Genomic DNA, 22,069 nt, shown 5'->3' with positions numbered 1-22,069 from the left:
ATCCTAAGAGGGAGTCTGTGAATGGAATGCTGCAAAGACTACAAAGGACCAGAGACATCACCACAAGCATGAAACCTACAGACAGCACAATGACCCTAAATCCGTAACTTTCAATAATAATTCTGAATGTAAATGGACTAAATGCCCCAATCAAAAGACATAGGGTATAGAATGGATAAAAAAAAATCCATCTATATGCTGTCTACAAGAGACTCATTTTAGACCTGAGGACAACTTCAGATTGAAAGTGAGGGGATGGAGAACCATCTATCATGCTGGAAGTCAAAAGAAAGCTGGAGTAGCCATACTTCTACCAGACAAACTAGATTTAAAACTAAAGGTTGTAACAAGAGATGAAGAAGTGCATTATATCATAATTACAGCGTTTATCCATCGAGAAGAGCTAACAATTGTAAATGTTTATGCCCCCAACTTGAAACCCAAATATATAAATCAATTAATCACAAACATAAGCAATCTTATTGATAAGAATATGGTAATTGCAGGGAACTTTAATAGTCCACTTATAGCAATGGACAGAACATCTAGGCAGAAAATCAATAAAGAAACAATGGCCTTGAATGATACACTGGACCAGATGGACTTAACAGATATTCAGAACTTTTCATCCAAGAGCAGCCAAATACACATTCTTCTCGAGTGCACATGGAACATTTTCCAACATAGATCACATGCTGGTCACCAAACAGTCCTCAACAAATATAAAAGAATTGAGATCATACTATGCATATTGTCAGATCATATTGCTATGAAACTTGAAATCAACCACAAGAAAAAAATTTGAAAGCCTCCAAATGCATGGAGGTTAAAGAACATCCTACTAAAGAATGAGTGGGTCAACCAGGCAATTAAAGAAGAAATTTAAAAATATATGGAAGCAAATGAAAATGAAAACACAACAGTCTAAACCCTTTGGGATGCAACAAGGGAAGTCCTAAGGGGAAGATGCATTTCAATACAGCCTATCTCAAGAAACAAGAAAAACCCCAAATATAAAACCTAACCACACACCTAAAGGAACTAGAAGCAGAACACCAAAGAAACCCCAAAGCCAGCAGAAGAAGAGAAATAATAAAGCTTAGAGCAGAAATAAACAATATAGAATCCAAAACAAAAAAACCCATAACAGATCAATGAATCTAAGAGATGTTTTTTTAATAAACAAAACTGAAGAAGAGAAATAATAAAGATTAGAGCAGAAATAAACAATATAGAATCCAAAAAAAAAAAAAAACCACAGCAGAACAGATCAATGAATCTAAGAGCTGTTTTTTTTAAATAAACAAAATTGATAAACGCCTAGTCAGACTTCTCAAAAAGAAAAGAGAGAGAACCCAAATAGATAAAATCATGAATGAAAGAGGAGAGATCACAACCATCACCATAGAAATACAAGCAATTATTAGAGAATACTATGAAAAATTATATATCAACAAACTGGACAACCTGGGAGAAATGGACAAACTCCTAGACACCCACACACTACCAAAACCCAAACAGGAAGAAATAGAAAATTTGAACAGACCCATAACGGCGAAGAAAATGTATCAGTTATCAAAAATCTCCCAACAAATAAGAGTACTGGGCCAGATCGCTTCCCAGAGGAATTCTACCAGACATTTAAATCAGAATTAATACCTATCATTTTCAAGCTGTTCCAAAAAATAGAAATGGAGGAAAGTTTCCAGACTTATTCTACAAAGCTAGCATTACCTTGATTCCCAAACCAGACAGAGACCCCACTAAAAAGGAGAATTACAGGCCAATACCCCTGATGAACACAGATGCAAAAATTCTCAACAAGATACTAGCAAAGAGAGTTCAACATATATTAAAAGAATTATTCACCATGATCAAGTGGGATTCATTCCTGGGCTGCAGGGCTGGTTCAATATTCACAAATCAATCAACGTGATACATCACATTAATAGAAAAAAAGGATAAGGACGATATGAACCTGTCAATAGAGGCAGAAAAATCATTTAACAAAATACAGCATCCTTTCTTAATAAAAACCCTCACGAAAGTCAAGATAGAAGGAAAATACCTTAACATCATGAAAGCCATATATGAAAAGCCCACAGGTAATATCATCCTTAATGGGGAAAAACTGAGAGTTTTCCCCCTGAGATCAGGAACACGACAGGGATGTCTACTCTCACCATTGTTGTTTAACAGTGTTGAAAGTCCTAGCTTCAACAATCAGACAACAAAATGAAATAAAAGGCATCCAAATTGGCAAAGAAGTCAAACTCACTTTTCGCAGATGACATGATACTCTACATGGAAAACCTGAAAGACTCCACCAAAAAGCTGCTAGACCTGATACATGAGTTCAGCAAAGTCGCAGGATATTAAACCAATGTACAGAAATTGGTTGCATTTCTATACACCAATAACGAAGCAACAAAAAGAGAAATCAAACCGAATCAAATAATAATAAACCTAACCAAAGATGGAAAAGATCTATAAGCTGAAAACTGTAGAAAACTTATGAAGGAAATTGAAGAAGACACAAAGAAATGGAAAAACATTCCTTGCTCATGGATTGGAAGAAAAAATACTGTTAAAATGTCAGTACTACCCAAAGCAACGTACACATTCAATGCAATCCCAATCAAAATTGCACCAGCATTCTTCTCAAAGCTAGAGCAAACAGTCCTAAAATTTGTATGGAGCCACAAAAGACTCCAAATAGCCAAAGTAATGTTGAAAAAGAAAATCAATGAGGGAAGCATCACAATCCCAGACTTCAGCCTCTACTACAAAGCTGTAATCCTCAATGCATTATAGTATTGGCACAAAAACAGACACATAGACCAATGGGATAGAATCGAGAACCCAGAATTGGACCCACAAATGTATGGCCGGCTAATCTTTGACAAAGCAGGAAAGAGTGCCCAATGGAAAATAGACAGGCTCTAGAAAATGGTACTGGGAGAACTGGTCAGCAACATGCAGAAGAATGAAGCTGAACCACTTTCTTACACCATACAAGAAAATAAACTCAAAATGGATGAAGGACCTAAATGTGAGACAGGAAACCATCAAAACCCTAGAGGAGAAAACAGGAAAAAACCTCTTTGACCTCAGCTGCAGTAATTTCTTACTTGACACATCTCCAAAGGCAAGGGAATTAAAGGCAAAAATGAAGTATTGGGACCTCATCAAGATAAAAATCTTCTGCACTGCAAAGGAAACAGTCAACAAAACTAAAAGGCAACCGACAGAATGGGAGAAGATATTTGCAAATGACATATCAGATAAAGGGTTAGTATCCAAAATCTATAAAGGACTTATCAAACTCAACCACCAGAAAACAAATAATCCAGTGAAGAAATGGGCAGAAGACATGAATAGACACTTTCCCAGAGAAGACATCCAGATGGCCAACAGACACATGAAAAGATGTTCAACATTGCTCATCATCAGGGAAATACAAATCAAAACCACATTGAGACACCATCTTACACCAGTCAGAGTGGCTAAAATTAACTCAGGAAACAACAGATACTGGCGAGGATGTGGAGAAATAGGAACCCTCTTGCACTGTTAGTGCAAGTGCAAACTGGTGCAGCTACTCTGGAAAACAGTGTGGAGATTCCTCAAAAAATTAAAACTAGAACTACCCTATGACCCAGCAATAGCACTACTAGGAATTTATCCAATGAATACATGAGTGCTGTTTCATAGGGACACGTGTACCTCAATGTTTATAGCAACACTATCAACAATAGTCAAATTATGGAAAGAGCCCAAATGTCCATCAACTGATGAATGGATAAAGAAGATGTGGTTTATATATACAATGGAATACTACTTGGCAATGAGAAAGAATGAAATCTTGCCATTTGCAAAAACATGGATGTAACTGGAAGGTATTATGCTAAGTGAAATAGGTCAGTCACAGAAAGACACATATCATATCATATGTTTTCACTCATGTGTGGAATTTGAGAAACTTAACAGAAGGCCATGGGGAAAAGGAAGGGGAAAAATAGTTTCAAACAGAGAGGGAGGCAACCCATGAGACTCTTAAATACATAGACTCTTAAAGAAACGAAAGGCTGATGAGGGGTGGCGGGGGAGAGGGGAAAATGGGTGATGGGCATTGAGAAGGGTACTTGTTGGTATGAGCACTGGGTGTTGTATATAAGTGATGAATCACGGGAATCTACTCCCGAAGCCAAGAGCACAATGTATACACTGTATGTTCGCTAACCTGACAATAAATTATATTTTAAAAATAAATACATTTTAAAAATACAGCATAAAAAAATAAAATACAGTTGTGTTTTTTGTACTATATTTCTTCAGACATGACCTTCTAATCTGCCAGGGGCACCTGTTAAAGGATAATGTTCAAAACAAGTTAAAATCATGACATAAGACTTAAAATGGACACATGTTACAGGTTTTATTTAAATTATTATTATCGATTTATTAATAAATGTTGTAAGTAACTTTTAAAGATAAAGAAAGAATGCACTTCAAAAGATAAGTCATAGAAATATAAACTGACTTCTTCCATAGGTAGCAGAGAGCTAAATGAACCTCCACCAGATAGAATTCCTGGCAACCAAGAAACAGACCCTCAACTTCTAGAGAACAAACTGGTGGTTACCAGAGGGGAGGTGGGTGAAATAGGTGTAGGGGATTAAGAGTACACTTGTCGTGATGAGCACTGAATACTGTACAGAATTGTTGAATCACCATATTGTAGACCTGAGACTAATATAACACTCTATGCTAACTATACTAGAATTAAATTCTAAAACAACAAACAGTATTTACACAACCATAATAATGTAAACATGGATTACTGTTAAAAAACAATAATTATGGTGTAATAATATTGCACAGAAGCAGGTTAGGAGAGGTGGAGAGGAGATAGAGAAATAAATTATCTTCAAGTACTTGAAATTTAGAGAAAAATTAAAGCATTCCCAGATAAACAATAGCTGGGGAAGATGATTACCACTAGATCTGTCCTATAAGAAATACTAAAGGAACTCCTTCAGATAGAAATGAAATAACACCAAAACGTACCTTGAAATTGTATGAAGATATAAATATCTTCAGTAAATGAAAGCATATGCGCAAATATGAAAATTATTATTATTATTATTATTATTATTATTATTATTATTTTGGTTTGTAACTCTGTTTTTTATTTTCCAGAATACTTAATAGACTAAAAGATTAAATAGATTAAAAGATTAAAGAGGTTAATAGATTATATTATAAATTTATAATTTATAAAAATTATAAATCTATATTAATAGGTTTGCAATATGTAAACACATAACTTTAATTTTTTTTTTCAACGTTTATTTAGTTATTTGGGACAGAGAGAGACAGAGCATGAACGGGGGAGGGGCAGAGAGAGAGGAAGACACACAATCGGAAACAGGCTCCAGGCTCTGAGCCATCAGCCCAGAGCCCGACGCGGGGCTCGAACTCCCGGACCGCGAGATAGTGACCTGGCTGAAGTCGGACGCTTAACCGACTGCGCCACCCAGGCGCCCCATGTAAACACGTAACTTTAACATGAATAACCTAGCGGGTGGAGGATGGGCCTATAAAGTAGAATTTTTGTATGCAATTGATATTAAGTTGATATCAATTAAGAATGGATTTTTAGGGGGCTCCGAGGTGGCTCAGTTGGTTGAGTGGTCTGACTTCGGCTCAGGTCATGATCTCACAGTTTTTGAATTAGAGCCCCGCATCAGGCTCTGTGTTGACAGCTCAGAGCCTGGAGCCTGCTTCAGATTCTGTGTCTCCATCTCTCTCTCTGCCTCTCCCCTACTCATGTTCTCTCTCTCTCTCTCTCTCAAAAATAAAGATAAAAAAATTATTTAAAAAAAATGGATTTTTAGGAGGCGACTTGGTGGCTCAGTCCGTTGAGTGTCCAACTCTTGATTTCAGCTCAGATCATGATCCCAGGGTCGTGGCATCAAGCCCCATGACAGGCTCCACGCTGAGCATGGAGTCTGCTTAAGATTCTCTCCCCTCCCCTCACTTTCCCTCTATCCCTCTGCCCAACTTGTGCTCTCTCTCTCTAAAGTAAAAAATTTTAATACTTTTAATAGAGGAGCACCTGGGTGGCTCAGTAAGTTAAGCCTTCAACTCTTGATTTCAGCTCAGGTCATGATCTCATGGTTTGTGAGTTCCAGTCCCTTGTTGGGCTCTGTGCTGACAGTGTGGAGCCTGCTTGGAATTCCCTCTCTTTCCCTCCCTTTCTGCCTCTCCCCTGCTCACTCTCTTTCTCTCTCTCTCAAAAATAAATAAACCTTACAAAAATTTATTTTTATTTTTTTAAGGTTTATTTATTTTCGAGACAGAGCACCAGCAGGGGAGGGGCAGAGAGAAAGAGAGGGAGACACAGAATCTGAAGCAGTCTCCAGGCTCTGACCTGTCAGCACAGAGCCAGAAGCAAGGCTCGAATTTGTGAACTGCAAGATCCTGACCTGAGCCGAAGTTGGACCTTAACCCACTGAGCCACCCAGGCACCCCTGGTGTTTTAAAACATATAATGCTTATCAAATCAATTTTAAGTTGTCATCATGTCTCTACCACACCTGATGGGAAGCAGAAGTCAGAGTAGTTTGCTTGAACAAAGTTTTAGTCCATTTTTCCTCAGCCCAAAGAGCCTGGCTCTTTCTGCTCAGACTCTTATTGTGCCAACAGGGGAGTACTTTAGGGGAAAAGCCCATGTGGACCTGGTGCTCACCCTCATGCTTCCTTTTGGAGATTGCAGCTCTCAAGTGTTGTCCACACTGGACACTCTCTGGTCCTTCAGAGCTGTGTTTATTTTTTTAGTAATTAGTCCAGATTTTATAACTATCCACTGCAAGCCACCCAATGAAAGTGGAACCTTAAATTATTTTACCCTGAAACATTTTTTAAATGTTTGTTTATTTTTGAGAGAGAGACAGAGAAAGAGAGAGAATGAGCAGGGGAGGGGCAGAGAGAGAGGAAGACACAGAATCCAAAGCAGGCTCCAGGCTCTGTGCTGACAGCTCAAACTCATGAACCACATGATCATGACCTTAGCCGAAGTCAGACACTTAACCCACTGAGCTACCCAGTTGCCCCTTGCCCTGAAACATTTTAACCAGTGAATATTTGGCCTATCGTTTTACACAAGAAACATTGAAATAAGAAATGTAATAGCAAAATGAATATTTTTCCAGCCAGAATTCCATGTCATTCCTTGTTTAGAATTATGTTAAATCTTGATGCATTGTCTTGAGTCTATTAAAATATTGCTGTGTTTATATTTTAAAGGGTTTATATAAGTCACATCCTTTGTGCAATTTCAGATCCTCTTGGTTCTTCCTGTCCTGTGTCATTTCAACAAGCTTTACAGATACTGGGTTTTCTTTATACAAGTGTAAATTGCTCTTCAGATTTGTCCCTGGGCTCCATACCTCCCCGTCCTGCCTCTGGGTGTCTGTGCAGATGCTGAGGTATAAAGTGTACCATGATCCAACCCACAGAAGCACAGCATGTTCCTTGTTTGAAGATGTGTGCCTTTGTGTTCATAGGGAAACATCTATCAATGTCCTCGGTGTTATTAAAGAAGTTGCATCCATTAAGCCCTATCTATCTATCTATCTATCTATCTATCATTTACTATTCTATCCACATATGTATATATCTACATTATAGATATATGTATGTATAAGCATTTGTGTATACGTGTACGTATATGCAAAAGTTTTAAGTATGTATGTATATATGCATATACATATGTGTATTTGTATATGCATGTGTATATATATTCTGGAGGTTGTATTATAGTGACACCTGGTACCCCTGCCAACAAGACTGTTAAACTCATATCCTGACTCTATGAAGAAGGTGGAAGGGGAATCCCTAGCACCCACAGTAAAGGATTCCAGGTTAATTTCCACTCCCTAGGTAAAGGCACCATGAACTCAGTCCCACTGAGACTCCATCTACAGGTACCCCCCATCCCTTGCCAGCACAAATGATTTCATGGTCAACTATACCCTCAACGCACTGGGAAAAGATTCCTCTGTTCCCTGGTCCACTGGGTCCCACAGCAGTGTCTTCATTGGAGAACACTGCAGGTCTTGGCCCTTGTGCTCTAGAGTGCTGAACATGGAATGAATGACTTACTGGAATCTCAAGTTTCCATATTTGTAAAATGGAGTCATAGCAGATGCTACCTTGTATGACCATAATGAGGACTGGATGAGATCAAACAAGTGGTGTATCTTGTTTTGAATATTTTTTCACAGCTGCGTTAACCAGTTTCTAATTTTCAGGAAGGGTTGGAGTATTAATGTTGCTCACAAGGAATGAAAAACTTCAACCTTCAGCAGTGGGAGGTGATGGATTCAATGGTGGATTTGTAGGATATCAGGGTTGGAAATGACCCTCAGAAGCAGGAAGACTTGAAGGGGTGTCTGGCCTTCCCAAAGTCACCTAACAGTGAGCAGGACAGGAGACCTGGAGGCAAATCCAGAGTTAAAATCCCAATCACAGGATGAGTCTTCAGGTAACACCCCAGTTGGCATCATCTCCCCAGAGCCAAGGACAAGAGCAGCACTTTGTCCCTGCACCATGACTCTGTGTGATGACTCAAACCACAGTCTGCAACTTTCCTCAGGCTCTGTGTGTAACTGAGGTGTTCCTCCCCATGAGAATTCTGTACAACTTAAGGCTCAACATATGGAGACAGACTGAGGCAGGTCACCATTGAGGGTTTTGTGACACTGTTGACAAAGGGAAACCTAATGAGGGCTGTGGCCATAAATAGGCCTATTGAAGTCACCCTGTGGAATCTGCCTGGTCTGTGGACATGTTCTCTTATTAACAAGTTTACTTCCCAATGACCCCTCACACTTATAGGCTCAGTTGTGATTACTCCTCTGAGCTCCAGACCTGGCTGCTGGCTTGTCCTCATCCCACCCCACCCCCTTGCCCATGTCAGAGCTACCACCTGCGGTGTCCCTCATTCTACAGATATCTTACTGATGTCTCCTCACTACTCGTGTGACCCCTGCTCAGAGAGGCTCTCCCTACTTCACTGAGAGTCTCTTGGCCCACCCCATCACTCCCCACTCCTCCTTATTTGTCCTTCTCCAGAACCTGCATTATTAGGTGCCATGCCATCTGTGCTATTTAGTTTCCTTCTTTTTTTTTTTTAATTTTTAAGGTTTATTTTATTTTTGAGAGGTGGGGGAGGGGCAGAGAGAGGGAGACACAGAATCCGAAGCAGGCTCCAGGGTCTGAGCTGTCAGCACAGACTCTGATATGGGGCTTGAACCCACAAATCATGAGATCGTGACCTGAGCCAAAGTTGGACACTTAACCGACTGAGCCACCAGGCGCTCCTATTTAATTTCCTTCTTTAACATATGCTTCTCCTTCTGAAGCTGCCAGCTTCCATGAGGCCATGGACTTTCTTTCCATCTTCACTGCTCTTTCTCCAGGTGCAAACAGACGCTTCTTTACCAATTGTGAGGAGAGATGATCCAGCTTCTCATGATGCTGCCTCTGTCACATGCTTCCTGTGACTCTTCAGCTGCCAGTCATAAACTCTCTTGTTGTCCCCCTTCTGCCATGATAACTGTTAGTTTCTGATCATCATCTTGTGAAGGGACATCATCTGTGATGAAAACTATTCATTGTGGGAACATCCACTTAATTATGTGGGAGAGAAACCCCTAAAATGTCCCTCAGCTTTTCACTTAGGAGAGTGAGCTGGTGCAGTTGTGTGGAGTTTCCACAAATTATCCAAGGGGATTCTTTCTGGTCAGAAAACTCACTGAAATATTCTTGTAGGGAATGAAAGCCATCATGTAATTTATCAATGTTGTCTTATTTTAAGATTTAGCCATCATTATATTAAGATATAAATATTCAATAATATAAATTTCTTTTTTAATTTTAGAGAAAGAGAGCATGAGAAGGGGAGAGGGGCAGAGGGAGAGAGAGCAAACATCTTAAGTAGGCTCCACGCTCAGCTCTGCAGAGTTCAACATGGGGCTTAATCCCACAACCCTGGAATCACGACCTCAGCCCAAATCAAGAGTCAGATGCTCATCCGAATGAGCCACCCAAGCGCCCCTATAAATTTCTTTTTAAACATACCATTTAACTAAATACTCAACGACACAAATTATCTTTAAAAAAATACTTACACAAAAAACTGCCTTTCCATATGACTTGTGTGTATTGGGGATACAATTCCATAAACAGAATATTGCTGCTGACCTCTAAAAGTCGTTATTGCAAAGTTGCATATATTTTTAAATTGAAATACAATATAAGGAGATAATAAAATACAAATGTTTACTTAGAAGATTAATATATAAAGAATGTTTACAAAACATTCAAAAATGTAACTGGATGGAGATTCAATTTGAGTAAAATGTTCATCACTAAAGTACATTTCTTTATCTCTATATTTTGCAAATTTAACTATGATATATCTTGGTGCTGGCCTGCTTTTGTTGATTTTGGTGGGAGTTCTCTGTGCCTCCTGGATTTGGATGTCTGTTTTCTTCCCAGATCAGGGAACTTTTGAGCTATAATTTCCTCAAATAAACATTCTTCCCCCTTTTCTCTCTCCTCTTCTAGAGGGACTCCTATGATACAAATGTTATTACTCTTTATGGAGTCTCTGAGTTCTCTAAGTCTACATTCTGTGATCCAATATTTTTGTTTACTTCTTTTCAGCTTCATTATTTTCCATAATGAAAAAAAAATTAATGTTTATTTTTGAGAGAGAGAGAGACAGAGAGACAGAGAGAGGGAGACAGAGAATCTGAAGCAGGCTCAGCACTGTCAGTGAAAAGCCCAATATGGGACTCAAATTCACAAACTGTGAGATCATGACCTGAATTGAAATCAGACACTCAACTGACTGAGCCATGCAGCTGCTATTTTCCATAATTTTATCTTCCACATCACTTATTCATTCCTCTGATTCTTCCATCCTTGTAGTCATTATATCCAGCTGGTTTGAATCTTGGCTATTGCATTTTTCATGATGGCCTGACTAGATTTTAGGTCTTTTATCTCTGTGATAAGGGACTCCCTAGCAAGAAGGGATTGGCATGATATATTCAACGTGCAGAATAATAAAAATGTGCAGCCAAGAATACTCTACCAAGCAAGACTATTATTCAGAATAGAAGGGGAGATAAAGAGTTTCCCAGATGAATAAAAACTAGAGGAGTTCATGTCCACTAAACCAGCTGTGCAAGAAATATTAAAGGGGACTCTTTGAGTAGGAAAGAAAAAACCAAAAGTGACAAAGACTAGAAAGGAACAGGGAAAATCTCCAGAAACAATGACAAAACAAGTAATAAAATGGCACTAAATAAATATCTATAAATAATTACTCTGAAATATATAGTCCATGTAAATGGACAAAATGTTCTAATCAAAAGATATAGGGTGTCAGAATGAATTAAAAAAAGACCCATCTAAATGCTGCCCACAAGAGACTCATTTTAGACCTAAAGACACCTGTACATTGAAAGAGAGGGGATGGATCTTACTTGACACATCCCCAAAGGCAAGGGAATTAAAAGCAAAAATGAACTATTAGGACCTCATGAAGATAAAAAGCTTCTGCACTGCCAAGGAAACAATCAACAAAACTAAAAGGCAACCAACGGAATGAGAAAAGATATTTGCAAATGACATATCAGACAAAGGGCTAGTATCCAAAATCTGTAAAGAGCTCACCAAACTCCATACCTGTAAAACAAATAACCCAGTGAAGAAATGGGCAGAAAACATGAATAGACACCTCTCTAAAGAAGACATCCAGATGGCCAACAGGCACATGAGAAGATGCTCAATGTCGTTCCTCATTAGGGAAATACAAATCAAAACCACACTCAGATACCACCTCACGCCGGTCAGAGTGGCTAAAATGAACAAATCAGGAGACTATAGATGCTGGCAAGGATGTGGAGAAATGGGAACCCTCTTACACTGTTGGTGGGAATGCAAACTGGTGCAGCCACTCTGGAAAACAGTGTGGATGCTCCTCAAAAAATTAAAAATAGATCTACCCTATGACCCAGCAATAGCAGTGCTAGGAATTTACCCAAGGGATACAGGAGTGCTGATGCATAGGGGCACTTGTACCCCAATGTTTATAGCAGCACTTTCAACAATAGCCAAATTATGGAAAGAGCCTAAATGTCCATCAACTGATGAATGGATAAAGAAATTGTGGTTTATATACACAATGGAATACTACGTGGCAATGAGAAAGAATGAAATATGGCCTTTTGTAGCAACGTGGATGGAACTGGAGAGTGTTATGCTAAGTGAAATAAGTCATACAGAGAAAGACAGACACCATATGTTTTCACTCTTATGTGGATCCTGAGAAACTTAACAGAAGACCATGGGGGAGAGGAAGGAAAAAAAAAGAGGTTAGAGAGGGAGAGAGCCAAAATATAAGAGACTCTTAAAAACTGAGAACAAACTGAGGGTTGATGGGGGGTGGGAGTGTGGGGAGGGTGGGTGATGGGTATTGAGGAGGGCACCTGTTGGGATGAGCACTGGGTGTTGTATGGAAACCAATTTGACAATAAATTTCATATTTAAAAAAATAAAAGATATGAGTAGAATAAAAAAAAGAAAGTGAGGGGATGGAGAAATATTTATCATGCTAATGGATGTCAAAAGAAAGCCATTGTAGCAATAGTTATATCAGGAAAACTAGATGTTAAACCAAAGACTGTAATAAGAGATGAAGAAGGGCACTACATCATAATAAAGGAGTCTGTCCAACAAGAAGATCTAACAATTATAAATTTATACCCCCAATTTGGAACACCCAAATGTATAAAAAATTAATAAGAAACATGAGGGCCTCATTTATAATAATAAAATAATAGTAGAGGATTTTAACACCCCACTTACAACAATAGACAGATCATCTAAGCAAAAAATTAATAAGGAAACAATGGCTTTGAATGACACAATGAAGCAGATGGATTTAACAGACATATTTAGAACATTTCATCCTAAAGCAGCAGACTACACATTCTTTCCAAGTGCACATGGGGCATTCTCCAGAATAGATCACATACTGGGTCACAAATCACCCCCCAAAAAAATTGAGGTCATACCATGTATCTTTCCCAACCACAATGTTACGAAACTTGAATTCAACCAAAAGAAAAAATTTGGAAAGACCACAAATACATGGAGGTTAAAGAACAGCCTAGTAAAGAATGAATGTGTCAACCAGGAAATTAAAGAAGAAATGTATTAAAAACGTATAAATAGGGGCGCCTGGGTGGCGCAGTCGGTTAAGCGTCCGACTTCAGCCAGGTCACGATCTCGTGGTCTGTGAGTTCGAGCCCTGCGTCAGTCTCTGGGCTGATGGCTCAGAGCCTGGAGCCTGTCTCCGTTTCTGTGTCTCCCTCTCTCTCTGCCCCTCCCCCGTTCATGCTCTGTCTCTCTCTGTCCCAAAAATAAATAAAAAACGTTGAAAAAAAACCATATAAATAAATGATAATGAAAATACTGCAGTCCAAAACTTTTTGGATGGAGCAAAAGCAGTCCTAAGAGGGAAGTATATAGCAATACAAGCTTACCACAAGAAGCAAGAAAAGTGTAAAAATATACAACCTCACCTTACTCCGAAGGGAGCTAGGAGAAGAACAATAAATGAAGCCTAAAGCCAGCAGAAGAAGGGAAATAATATAGATTAGAGCTGAAATAAATGGTACAGAAAGAACAACAATAAAACAGTAGAACATATCAATGAAACCAGTAGCTGGTTCTTTGACAAAATTAGTAAAATTGATAACCCCCTAGCCAAGCTTCAAAAAGAAAAGGGAAGAGACCCAAATAAATAAAGTCATGAATGAGAGAATTGAGAGCACATCCAACACCACAGAAATACTAACAATTATAAGAGAATATTATGAAAAAGTATATGCAAATAAAGTGGGCAATGTGGAAGAAATGGATGCGTTCCTAGAAACTATAAACTGCCAAAACTGAAACAGGAAGAAATAGAAAACTTGATCAGACTGATAACCAGCCAAGGAATTGAATTAGTAATAAATAATTTCCCAAGAAACAAAAGTCCAGGGTCAGATGGCTTCCCAGAGAAATTCTACCAAAGATTTAAAGAAGAGATAATACCTATTCTTCTCAAACTGTTTCAAAAAATAGAAATGTAAGGAAAACTTCCAAACTCATTCTATGAGGACAGCATTACCTTGATTCTGAAATCAGACAAAGATCTTACTTAAAAAGAGAAATACAGGCCAATATCCCTGATGAACATGGAGGAAGAAATTCTCAACAAAATACTAGCAGATCAAATCCAACAGTATATTAAAAGAATCATTCACCATGATCATGTAGGATTTATTTCTGGGCTGCAAGTGTGGTTCAATATTTGCAAATCAATCAGTGGATACACCACATTAATAAAAGAAAGCATAAGAACCATATGATCCTCTCAATTGATGCAGAAAAAGCATTTGACAGAGTACAGCATCCATTCTTGATAAAAACCCTCAACAAAGTAGGGATAGAAGGAACATACCTCAACATCATAAAAGTCATATATGAAAGACACACAGGTAATATCCTCAACTGAGAAAAACTGAGAGCTTATCCTCTATGGTAAGGAAGAAGACAGGAATGTCCACTCTCACCACTTTTATTTAACATTGTACTTAAAGTCCTAGCCTCAGCAATCAGACAACAAAAAGAAATAAAAGGCATACAAATGGGCTAGGAAGAAGTCTAACTTTCACTATTTGCAGATGACATGATACTCTATATAGAAAACCTGAGAGTCCACTAAAAATGTCTAGAACTGAAACAAAAATTCAGCAAAGTCTCAGGATACAAAATCAATGTACAGAAATCAGTTGCATTTCTATACACCAGTGATCAAGCAGCAGAAAGAAAAATCAAGGAATTGATTTATAATTGCACCAAAACCCATAAGATACTTGAGAATAAACCTAACCAAAGAGGGAAAGGATCTGTACTCTGAAAACTATAGAACACCTCTGAAAGAAATTTAAGAGGACACAAAGAAATGTGCTCATGTATTTGAAGAACAAATATTGTTAAAATGTCTACATTACCCAAAGCAATTGATACATTTAATGCAATCCCTATGAAAATACCACCAGCATTTTTTTCAGAGTGCTAGAACAATCCTAAAATTTGTTTGGAACCACAGAAGACTCCAAATAGCCAAAGCAATCTTGAAAAGAAAAGCAAAACTGGAGAAATCACAAAGCTGTAATTACATTATATTACAAAGCTGTAATCATCAAGACAGTATGGTACTGGCACAAAAATAGACACATAGATCAATGAAACAGAATAGAACACTCAGAAATGTACCCACAAGTGTATGGGCAATTAATATTCAATAAAGCAGGAAAGAAATCCAATGGAAAAAAGACAGTATCTTCAACAACTTGTGTTGGCAAAACTGGAGAGTAACAGGCAAAAGAATGAAACTGGACCATTTTCTTACACCACACACAAAAATAAATTCAAAATAGATGAAAGACCTAAATGTGAGACTAAAACCATAAAAATCCTGGAGGAAAACACAGGCAGCAACCTCTTTGACCTCAGGCAGAGCAACTTCTTACTAGACATGTCTCTGGAGGCATAGGAACCAAAAGCAAAAGTGAACTATTTGGACTTCACCAAGATGAAAATCTTCCCACACCGAAAGAAACAATCAATAAAACTAAAAGGCAACCTATGGAATGGGAGAAGATATTTGCAAAAAACATATCTGACAAAGAGTTAATTACCAAAATATATAAGGAACTTATCAAACTCAACACCCAAATAACAATCCAGTGAAGAAATGGGCAGAAGACATGAACAGACATTTTTCCAAAGAAGACATCCAGATGATCAACAGACACATGAAAAAATGCTCAATATCACTCATCATCAGGGAAATACAAATCAAAACTGCAATGAGATATCACCTCACACCTGTCAGAATGTCTAAAATCAACAACACAGAAAACAACAGATGTTGGTCAGGATGTGGAGAAAGGGGAGCCCTCTTACACTATGGGTGAGAATGCAAACTGGTGCAGCCACTCTGGAAAACAGTATGGAGGTTCCTCAAAATTTAAAAATAGAGCTGACCCTACTATCCAGCAATTGCACCACTAGGTACTTCCCCAAAAGATACAAAAATACTGATTCTAAGGGAAACGTGCACCCTGATGTTTATAAAAGGGTTATCAACAATAGTCAAGTTATGGAAAGAACCCAGATATATATGGACTAATGAATGGATAAAGAAGATTTGGGGTGTGTGTGTGTGTGTGTGTGTGTGTGTGTGTGTGTTGGATGTGCTCTCTATTCTCCATATATATGGTATACATGGAATATTACTTAGCCATCAAAAAGAATGAAATCTTGCCATTTGCAATGACGTGGATGGAGTTGGAAAATATTATGCTACATGAAATAAGTCAGTCTGAGAAAGACAAATACCATATGATTTCTCTCATATGTGGAGTTTAAGAAACAAATAAATGAACATAAGGGGGGAAAGAGGAGGCAAACCATAATACAGACTCTTAACTACACAGAACAAACAGAAGGTTGCTGGAGGGAGGGGGAAGGGAGATGGGTTAAATAGGTGATGAGCACTAAGGACAGCACATATTGTGATGAGCACTGGGTGTCATATGTAAGTGATGAATCACTGAATTCTACACCTGAAACTAATATTACACTGGATGTTAACTGGAATTTGAATAAAAAATTGAAACTCCAAAAACAAACAAACGAATAAAGTACATTTCTTTCATTGCTGAGAGAGAATCCAAACATTCTGTGCACATAAGGGAAATCTCCCATTTCTTGGTGTGTTCTGGGCAATCTAATCTCTGGGTTTGAAGAAGTGGTCCATGAAGGAGCTCATGGTGGAGCCCAGTACGTGGAAGTGAAGGATCTCCAGCTCAGAGAGGCGGTCTCCTACACCCACTGGCCTGAGTGATGGTCAGGTGGGGGTGGGGGTGGTCAAGGCAGCCTGGCAGCTGGAGGCCCAGGGGAGGGGACAACGCTGCTCCAAGACCCAGGCCGTCTCCGGGGGAGGAGACCACCAAGGCTTGGCTCCTGGCCTCCGGGAAGGTTACGAGAAGCTCCCTGGGTTATGGCGATTCTCATGACCTCTTCCAGGAACTTGAACGCTTTTGCCATCTTTGCCGTCACCTCCTCTGGCTGTGAGCGTTTGGCTCTCTCTTGGTTCAGTTCTTGAACCAGGGAGGTGAATTCCTCCACCAGCACCGAGTTGGCCCTCACCACCTTCCTGAAGGCGTCTGCAAGTATCCTGAGTATACTTAAGGACGCTTTCTCTAGTCTGGCATTCTCTAAAGATGCCTCCAGCAGCTCAGACTCCTTCTCGGCCGCACAAAGCGTGTCCGTGAGTTGGCATTTCCTCTCCATCCACTTTTGCGAGCTGCTCTTCCTGTCTTGTGTAAAGCTGACTTCAAACGGACTGAATGAGTCTGAACGTAAATAAGAGACCCACCGCCAAGCCAATGGCAGGCAGACATGCCTCGGTCTCCCACTGGAGGCTGTGGAAAGTGAGGTGTAGCCCCAGGTCACTGGGCAGCCGCTCCACGACCGCATCACCCAGCTGTCCCCGGAGCAGCCCCAAGCCACGCCCCAGGGGGAACGGCCGCCGCTCCGGGGCCCTGCTGCACGCAGGGTGTCCCCGTCACCGTGGAACCCTCAAGAAACCCCCTACGTTCCCCCCAGAACCCAACCAGCCACTGGCATCGCGGATTGGTCAGTCATCCAGTGGGCAGAGGGCAGAGATCCACAAGTAAAACGTGCTCGTCTCTATTCCTACCTAATGACCCTTCTTCACCTCTTTGTTTATGCTGTTGTATCAATATAAAATTAAAATGTAGTGAGAACGCCAAACTTGACAATTTTTTAAAACTTTGTATCTCTCTATGGTATCCAACAGCCCTCTCTATAGATGGATCCTGTCCATTTACACAATAAATATCCCTGTCCCAGAACTTGTACATGCATATCCCACCACCACCTCATGCAGCCTCTGGTTTGGTTTCTATTATCATCCATCAGTTCCTGACAGTAAAGAAGTGGAGTAAATCACAATGTAACCTTGGATATCTGCCTTTTTTGCTCAAACCGACACTTTTTAAAAATTCTACTCAAGTTTTTGTATGGATAAGCAGTTCACTCTGTTTAGGTCTGAGTAATTCAAAATTGTATGAATATATTAGATAATATTTGATGAACGTTTGAATTGCTTCAAATGTGGGGTATTATGGATAAGGACATTGTGGATGCACATGCACATGCCCTTTTTAGAAACGTGTGTTTTCACTTTCTTTGAAATGCTAGGTTAGCGTATGGTAGCTACTTTTATTTGAAGTAGCTTTATTGACTTGTTTACATGTCCGTGTAGTTTATACATCATTAAACTCACCATTTAACATCCAATTCATTGTTTTGTAAATGTGCAGAGCTGTGCAACAGTCATCACAATCCAATTTTAGGACATTTTCACCAACCCAAAAAGATCCCTCAATCTCTATTAGCTGCTTTTGACACAGTCTGACCCTCTCTCCTTGAAATGCTCTCATCACTTCGTTTCCAGCTTGATACATTCTACTGGATTTTCTCTGTGTTTTTGTTGTTGTGGTTGTGTGTGGTTTTCTGGCCCCACTGTAGGTTTAGGAACTATTAATAGTAAATAGTAGAGAAAAAGCTAAAAATAGAATAAGTGATAAAAGATACCTTCCAGCCATGCAATCTTCACTCAGAGCAGAGCAGACTGAATTTGATCCAGTCTAACATTGGGGACAGCCTGAAGGATTGGTCTCTATGACACTGAAATCAGGGTGCAGATTACCAAAAGGGACACCATGTAGATCTCAGGTTGGGGAAATCTTCAGAAAGCAGAAGGCATGGCTTGTGAGACTCCCAGGGGCTGCAGACCTGAGGAAAGAGACTACTGGCTGAGGAATTCGATAGAACAGCTAAGTCCCTGGAAGAAGCAGGGTGAGGCTCTTACCAACTCAAGATATTTAAAAGCAGCCATGTACATAGGGTCTAAAGGATAAACTTACTTCTTGTGCTGTGTGTAACCTCTTTTCCCAATACTTCACTACAAAACCATTTCACTTCAGACCCCAGATGTGTGGATTTTCCCCACACTAAGCAATTCTGTGACACTAGCTGAATGTTCTACAATTTAACTCAATTCTCATACTATCTCCCTGGAGATAGCATCAGACCTCACAGGCTCAGTTCAAGAGTACCTTTCACTGACTTCAGATGCCATTCACAAGTCCAGGTTTTTACCTGTACTTCTGAATGTCTAACTATAAATTGGACACAACCCCCACTGGGTTCAATTAATGTCCTAGAACAGCTCACAGAACTCAGGAAAATAGTTTACTTACTGGAATACTGATTTATTATAAAAAGATATATAACTCAGGAATAACCATATGGAACGTATAATTAGGGCAAGGTATGTGGGATGGAGTGCAGAGCTTCCATGCCTTTTCCAGGCACACGTTTCTCCCCAAATCTCCAGCGCTTACCAACCAGGAGACTCTCTAAAACCCAGTCCTTCTGAAACGTATAAAGTCTTCATTACATGGGCTTTGTTGATTAAATCATCAACCATTGGTCATCGATGATTAACCTAAATCTCTAGCCCTCTTCCTTGCTTAGAAATAAGGGTGTAGGGCCGAAGGTTCCAAATCTCATCATTGATACCCCAACAAGCAGCACCTTATATGATATCCAAAGCCATATTATTAACAACATAAACTCAAGTGTGGTTGGAAAAGTTTTGTTATAAATAACAAAATATATCTTTATCACTCACGTGGCTTTGGAAATTCCAAGAGTTTTAGGAACTCTTTACCAGAAATGGGGACAGAGACCAAATGTATACTTTTTACTATAAGTCACACTATCACACAGGCAATTGGAGTAAAAGCACACACACAGACCTAGAGGGAGACACATACCCAGTAAGGTTCTGAGAAGACCTTAAGCCTTCATACTGTATTGATCAGTGAAGCTCTTCTCCTGCACAAAACCATTCTGCAAAGACAGGGTGAGATGGCTTTTTTTTATTAAAAGCCCAATTTTCAGTAAAATATTACAAGGCATACAAAGAATCATGGAAACATGACCCATCAAACAAACAAAGTAAGTGTCAATACTTGTCACTGAAAAATTTAAAAAAAAGCATCAGACTTATTTGACAAAGATTTCAAAAATTTCAGTAACTGTCTTAAATATGCTCAAAAAGCTTAAGGAAAACACAAAGAATTAAATAAAACTAGGAAAATGATATATGAACAAAATGAAAATATGAACCAAGAGATCTAATATATGAAAAAGAACCAAATAGAAAATTTGAAGCCCCAAATACAACAACTACATTGAAAAATTCTTTACTGGGGTTCGATAGCAGACTTGAACAGACAGAAGAAGGAATCAGCAAACTTTAAGATAGGTCAACTGTATTACTGAGTTTAGGAATATAAAGAAAAGAGAATGAGGAGAGATGAATGGAGCATCAGGAATTTATGGAACAGTATAAAATAGACCAATTACACAATATGGAAATCCTATAAGGGTAAGGGAGAGAAAGGGGTTGAATAATTATTTGAAAAAATAATGGCCAAAAACTCTCCAAATTGGAGGAAAGACACGGATATACAAACCAAGAAACACAATGAAACTAAATGGGTAAATACAATGGACACACAGTAAGATACAACATAATCAAACTGTTGAAAGCCAAGTACAAAAAAGAATTTTAAGACCAGCAAAAGAAAAGTGATTCATTACATGAAAGGGATCCTCAGTTGGAAAATAGCAGATTTTTCAAAAGAAACCTTACATGTCAGAAGACAGTAGATAATATATTTATAGTACTGAAGGGAAATACACCGATCAACTAAAAGTTCTGTATCTAGCAAAATTTCCCTATCAAAAAATGATGGAGAAATTAAGAGATTGCTACATAAACATAATTGAGAGAGTACATTACCACTAGACCTGCCCTACAAGAAACATTTAGGAAGTGTTTCAAGGTCAGAAGATAAAACACTAGGGGCACCTGGGTAGCTCAGTCGGTTAAACATCCAACTTTGGCTCAAGTCATGAGTTCACGACTCTTGCGAGTTCGAGCCTCGCATCGGGCTCTGTGCTGACAGCTCAGAGCCTGGAGCCTGCTTCGGACCCTGTGAGTGTCTCTGTCTCTGCCCGCCCCGCTCCCCACGGGCTGATGCTCTCTTGCTCTCTCGCTCTCTCTCTCAAAAATAAACAAACATTGGGGCACCTAGGTGGCTCAGTCAATTAAGCGTCTGACTTCAGCTCAGGTCATGATCTCACGTCTCCTGAGCTTGAGCCCCGCATTGGGCTCTGTGCTGACAGCTTGGAACCTGGAGCCTGCTTCAGATTCTGTGTCTCCCTCTCTCTCTCTGCCTCTCCCCCATTCACGCACTGTCTCTCTCTCTCTCTCAAATATAAACAAACATTAAATAAATAAATAAATAAACATTAAAAAATAAACAAAAGAAGATAAAACACTGGTTTCTCAAACCCATATGAAAATAAAAAGATTTCTGGCATAGGTAGATACATGGACAAATATAAAAGCAATATTTTTATAATTTTGGTTTGCAACTCCACCTTTTATTTTCTACAGGACATAAAAGCCACAGCAGGAAAATTATAAATCTATGTTAATGAGTACAAAATATATAAAGATGTACTTTTTGACATTAATAATATAAAGTGATATGAGTCAGAGCTGTAGAAAGTAGGGTTTTTGTATGTGATTGATTTAGTGTTCATCCATTAATAGATTTCTATAACTTCAGATATTACATATTCCCCTTAAGGTAACCCCAAAGAAATTAACTGTAGAATTTATATAAAACAAAATGCTGAGTGAATTGAAACATGTCACTACAAAGAATCAACTAGGGAAAAAATGAGGGCAGTAATG

The sequence above is a fragment of the Puma concolor genome, chromosome D4 (genome assembly GCF_028749965.1).
Source record: "Puma concolor isolate L17-30 chromosome D4, mPumCon1.1.hap2, whole genome shotgun sequence".
Classification (NCBI taxonomy): domain Eukaryota; kingdom Metazoa; phylum Chordata; class Mammalia; order Carnivora; family Felidae; genus Puma; species Puma concolor.
This window is presented reverse-complemented; position numbering follows the sequence as displayed.